Source organism: Marmota marmota, unplaced genomic scaffold (assembly GCF_001458135.2).
Source record: "Marmota marmota marmota unplaced genomic scaffold, marMar, whole genome shotgun sequence".
In the NCBI taxonomy this organism is placed as follows: Eukaryota; Metazoa; Chordata; class Mammalia; order Rodentia; family Sciuridae; genus Marmota; species Marmota marmota.
Genome location: NW_026000241.1, coordinates 14,186,034 through 14,192,749, shown reverse-complemented (window position 1 = coordinate 14,192,749; position 6,716 = coordinate 14,186,034).

The window sequence follows — 6,716 nt, the reverse complement described above, 5'->3', positions numbered from 1 at the left end:
TGGGACTGCAAATTGGTGCGGCCAATTTGGAAAGCAGTATGGAGATTCCTGGGAAAGCTGGGAATGGAACCACCATTTGACCCAGCTACTGCCGTTCTCCGACTATTCCCCGAAGACCTTAAAAGAGCATACTACAGGGATACTGCCACATCGATGTTCATAGCAGCACAATTCACAATAGCTAGACTGTGGAACCAACCCAGATGCCCTTCAACAGATGAATGGATAAAAAATATGTGGCATTTATACACAATGGAGTATTACTGTGCACTAAAAAATGACAAAATCATGAAATTTGCAGGGAAATGGATGGCATTAGAGCAGATTATGCTAAGTGAAGCTAGCCAATCCCTAAAAAACAAATGCCAAATGTCTTCTTTGATATAAGGAGAGCAACTAAGAACAGAGCAGGGAGGAAGAGCAGGAGGAAAAGATTAACCTTAAACAGAGACATGAGGTGGGAGGGAAAGGGAGAGAAAAGGGAAATTGCATGGAAATGGAAGGAGACCCTCATTGTTATGCAAAATTACATATAAGAGGTTGTGAGGGGAAAGGGAAAAAAAAACAAGGAGAGAAATGAATTACAGTAGATGGGGTAGAGAGAGAAGATGGGAGGGGAGGGGAGGGGGGATAGTAGAGGATAGGAAAGGTAGCAGAATACAACAGTTACTAACATGGCATTATGTAAAAATGTGGATATGTAACCGATGTGATTCTGCAATCTGTATTTGGGGTAAAAATGGGAGTTCATAACCCACTTGAATCTAATGTATGAAATATGATATGTCAAGAGCTTTGTAATGTTTTGAACAACCAATAAAAAAAAATAAAAATAAAAAAAAAATAGCCATACTAGTGAAAGCAATGCATTGATTCAGTTCAAGTCCCATTAAAATATCAAAGACATTCTTCACAGAACTAGAAAAAAAAAGGAATCCTAAAACTCATTTGGAAGAATATGGGATCCAGAATAGCCAAAGCCATTTTAAGCAAGAAAAGCAATGCTGGAGGCATCACCATACCTGACTTTAAATTATACTGCACAGCTATAGTAACCAAAACTGGCTTTAAAATAAACATATTCTGGCATTAAAATGACAAACTGGAAAGAACAGAAGACACAGAGACAGACCCACACAGTCACAGTGGGGTTGATTCTTGACAAAGGAGCCAAAAACATGTGTTGGAGAAAAGACAGCCTGGTTAACAAATGATGCTGAGAAAACTGTTTATCAATATCCCCATCTCTCACCCTGCACAAAAATCAACTCAAAATAGATTAAATACCTAGGAGTTAGGCCAGAGACTTTGCAACTCCTAGAAGAAAATATAGAGTCAACACTCCAACATAGAAAAAAAGGACTTCTTTAGTAGGACTCCTAAAGCTCAGGAAATAATATCAAGAGTTAATAAATGGAATGGCATCAAATTAAAAAGCTCCAGTACAGCACACAAAACAGTTAAAGGATGTGAAGAGAGAACCTACAGAATGGGAGAAAATCTTTGCTAACACTCTTTTGACAGAGGATTAATATCTAGAGTATATTAAAAAACAAAAAAAAAACTCAACACAAAAATCACAAAAAAACAATTAATCAATAAACAAATAAACTAAAAAAGACACTTCTAAAAAAAAAAAAAAAGAAACACAAATGACCAGCAAATATATGAAAAAAAAATGTTAACATCATTAGCAATTAGGAAAATCCAAATCCAAACCACACTGAGATTTTATCTCACACCAGTCAGAAGGGCAGTCATCAAAAATAAAAATGATAATCAATGCTAGAGAGGATGTGGAGAAAAAGGAACATTTCAATGCTGTTCATGGGATTGTAAATCAGTACAACCAATAGGAAAATCAGTGTGGAGGTTTTTCAAAAGACTAGGCATGGAACCACCATGTGACCCAGCTATACCACTCCTTGGTATTTATCCTAAAGATTTAAAGTCATTATACTACAGTGACACGTGCAGACCCATGTTTATAGCAGCACAATTCACAATAGCCAAACTATGGAACCAATCTGGTATCTATCGATGGATTAAACAGATAAAGAAAATGTACACACACACACACACACACACACACACACACATGCACGCACAATGGAGTTTTATTCAATTACAAAGAAGGATGAAATTTTGTTATTTGCAGGAAAATGGATGGAACTTGAGAACATTATGTTAACTCAGAAGGTCAAGGGTCATTTGTTATTTCTCACATGTGGAAGCTTGAGAGCAAAGAGGGGAAAAAAGATGAGAGGGGGAAATCTCATGAAAATAAAAGACCAGAAAAATAAAGGAAAGGGAACAGAGGGGGCTGAAGGAGGGGAGGGCAAGGGGAAATACTGGGGAGCTACATTGAAAAAATTATATTGTTATACTGTTTGTTTATATTAATAAGTAACAACAAACTGCACTATTATGTGTCAGTAGTGTACCAATAAAAATATGGAAAAAAGATTAAAGTTTTCCTTTAAACTTGATAATGAGGAAAATTACTTTGAAAATAATTTATACTGAAATAATTCCCACCACAACAATCATATAGTGACAGATTGGGAGAAAATTATTTGTAATATGTATATTAATCCAAATATTTAAGAGCTTCTGCTAATCAATTGAGGAAAGACAAGCTATTAATATAAGCCCGGACAAAGTATATGAAGTTGAAACCAAAAACCAAGGGGAAAATACTTATGACCAGCATTTCTATGAGGAGATTCAGAAAAATTGAAAAAAAAAAATGCAAATGAGAAAGAACATAAAATCAGCAATAAATTAAAAGAAATGTAAATAATGGTGATTGGAGACATGGAGCTCACTTAGACAGCTGGTGGAGTCGTAAATTGGTGCAACCTTTTAAGAAGGCAATTTAAACCTCTATGAAGATATTAACTTTTCTGAGTCACTGTTCATCATTTACCCATTAGGTAATACAGTTTAGGAAATATTCTCTCTCATGAAAATAGTTCATACACAAGAAAGCTAATAAAAGTTTGGCTCAGAAGATTGCACATGATCTAAATGTCTACAAAAAAAGGAAATATTCAGAAAATCAAAAACAATCTAAATAACAATCTAAATTTAAGGAGAATGTAAAATAAGTAAGTACATGAGCATATTAAATACTGTGCAACTCTTTTTTGTTTTTATTAGTGCACTATAGTTTATAGCAAAGTGGGATTCATTGTGCCTTCACATGTGCACACAACATCATTTGCTCCCATGAATTCCCCAGCTCTTCTTTCCTTCCTCTCCTCCCTCCCACTATCCTCCTACTGTTCTGGTCTTCTATTTATTTACATGTCTGTATTTTTTGATTAGTGCACAATAATTACACACGAAAATGGAATTTGTTGTGTTATATTAATACGTGCATATAACATAATTTGGTTGATTTTATTTTATAGTCTCTTTTCTCTTTTCCTTCCTCTCTTTTGATCCCCTACTTCTCATCAACTGATCTCCTTTCTATTCTCATGATATCCCCCTTTTTTATTCTTTTTTTTTTCTCTCTCTACCTTTCACATATGAGAGAAAACATGACTCTTGACTTTCTAAGTCTCATTTCACTTAGTATGATGTTTTCTAGTTTCATTACCCACAAATGACATCATTACATTTTTCTTTCTGGCTTTAATAGAATTCCAGTATGTGAGTGTGTGTGAGAGAGGGGGAGGGGATTGATTTTCTTTATCCACTCATTTGTTAATGGATACCTAGGCTGGTTTCATAACTTGGCTATTGTGAATTGTGCTACTGTAAATTTTGATATGCATCTATCACTATAGTGATAGCTGATTTCAGTTCCTTTGGATAAATACTAAGGAGTAGAATAGCTGGGTCATATGGCAACACACAAGTCTTAAAAGTAGAATAGAGATGATCATAACAGACAGATGATAGATAGAGAGAGAGATGGATGGATTGAGCTAGCTTGCTTCTATTATCTTCTCTTTAATGTAATTACTGTTAGAAATGTGGGCAATAAACAAGGGGGATAAATGATACAAAAAGTGCACTTGTTTTCTGATAATTTGTTTAGCTAAGATTTACACATTTAAGACCCTTACTACACAGAACTTATTTTTAAAAATATTTTATTCTAATTTGTTATATGTGACAGCAGAATGCATTATAACTCATATTACACATATAGAGCACAATTTTTCATATCTCTGGTTGTATAAAAGTATATTCACATAATTTGTGTCTTCATTCGTGTACTTAGGGTAATGATGTCCATCTCATTCTATCATCTTTTTTTACCCCCTTGCCTCCCCTTTGTCCTATCTAGAGTTTGTCTAATCTTCCCATGCTCCCCCTCCCAACCCCACTATGAATCAGCCTCCTTATATCAAGCAGTATGGGAAACTGGGAATGGAACCACCTTTTGACTCAGCTATCCCACTCCTTAGTCTATACCCAAAGGACTTAAAAACAGCATACTATAGGGACACAGCCACATCAATGTCTACTGCAGCACAATTAATAGTAGCTAAACTGTGGAATCAACCTAGATGCCCTTCAGTAGATAAATGGATAAAGAAAATGTGGTATATATACACAATGGAATATTACTCAGCAATAAAAGAGAATAAAATCATGGCATTTGCAGATAAATGGATGGAGTTGGAGAATATAATGCTAAGTGAAGTTAGCTAACCCCAGAACCTATTTTTATGAGTATCTAATACTTGTTCATTCTAAGAGTAATGCCTTGCATTTGATAATCTTTTGAAATGAAAAGATTATAATTTTTAGTTTAAGTTAAGTCAATATACTCTGCATTTTGAGGACTAATGCTAAAAGAAAGCACTATTTATGTGTGTTTGGAGTTGTGTGTATGCAAGTTTGTTGTTTTGCTTGTGTCTATCTAGGGATGTATTTGTCTCTGTGTGTTTTAAAGAGGTTCTGGTACTCACCAGTTCAAAAATTATACAAACCCCTCCCATCCTAATTTCATGGTCCCCTGTCTCTGCCCACATCAGCTGCATAGGCATGGGAATGTATTTTGAACTGGCCAAGTGACTTTGGCTAAATGGTGACATTAATATTTTTGAGCAGCTATATGTCAAACTCTATTAGTAAAGGAGGAAGAGTGTTTTTATACCATATGTATAGCCACTGCCCAAGCAAGTTTCAGCTTGAAATATTCTAATCTCTTGAAAAATCAGAAAAACAATTTTTGTCAGATCATGTATCTCACTTAGGAGTTCAGAGAGTATGGCCATTAGAAGCATACCAGAGAACAGTGTTCAGCAGTTAAATAGACCCAACTTCTGACATGACTCAACTTCAAAACATTATGTTCAGCAGAAGGAGCCAAATGCAAGAGAGCACACATTCTATGATTCCATTTACATGAAATATCCAGAAACAAAAAAATCTAGAGGCAGATTGGGCTAGTGGTTGCTTGAGCCTGGGGTTAGGGAAAAAGACAGTTTTCAAGAGACAGGTAAGCATCTTTCAGGATGACAGAAATAGCCTAAGAATGGATTGTGGTGGTGATCCATCAACTCCATAAATTTCTAAAAATTGCCACACACTTATGGAATGTAATTATACCTCAATACAGCCGTTAAAAGCATTGATACAATCTTGTGAGGACAGAATTGTGAGGCTCTGCTAGCTAGATTTATACTGCTGGCCTGGGGTTGGTATTCAGTGTTTCACTGAGGCTACAGAGAATTCAAGATCAAAGGTCCATATTGGCAATAAGATAGCTAAGGCAGCCTGATGAGACAATAACTTAGGTGTTTCCTAGCCACCCAGGGTGAGATACTGCCCTTCCAGCATCGAAGAACTAGGGCAACGTGGAGGCAGCTTGCCTGAATACCTACTATTTAGATGCTGGGTCCCACTCATAACTCACCTGTCAGTAATCTACTGTTAGACCACATAACTCCCTTTCATAATTCTTCACTATATACCTAGAATCTCTATACCCAGAGGAGAGAAAAGCTTACTGGGTTTTATTACAAGTGTTGGAGGCTCAAGTATTGAGCTCATCTTCATTCCCAACCATTTTTATTTTAAAACAGCATCTTGATTAGTTGCTTAGGGCTTCACTAATTTGCTGAGGCTTGCTTTGAACTTGTGGTCCTCCTGCCTCAGCCGAGTTGCTGGGATTACAGGTGTCCGTCACTGCATCAAGTTTAGAAAGAGCCTTAAAGGAAGATTTCATGTACCGGGGTTGCAAGAAATTTTACTGTAGCTGGTATATCAGATGTAAGTTAAACCAAAAAGAAGATTCCAGGAAAGATATAATGAGAAAGATACTTGGGTCTTCCTACTCCTCTGTCTCCCACAATCACCCTCATGTTTAATGCCTGGCACCTAATAAGATTGTCTGTTTGCTTAGTTCTCTACTGGACCAAGAACTGCCCAACTCTTATTAGATCTCCATGTTTATAGCTTCCTTGGGCATGGAAGACAATGCAAGACCCACAACTGTTCTAAGTCAGGCTTTGTCCTCACTCTGATGTGCACGGGATATGAAAATATCTGTTAGTGTTGTAGCTGCCATGAAACCTGGAGTGGTGATTCCTTTGCTGCTAGTGTCTGTCCAAAGGGAAGAAGAACTAGCAAGTGTCTTCTACAAATGGGAAATCTTTGAACTATTGCACAGCAGGAGCACTGGACACAGTGGGGCTGATCTTCAGGAGGCTGTTAACAGCACTGGGTTGTCCAAGATTCTTGAGAGGATT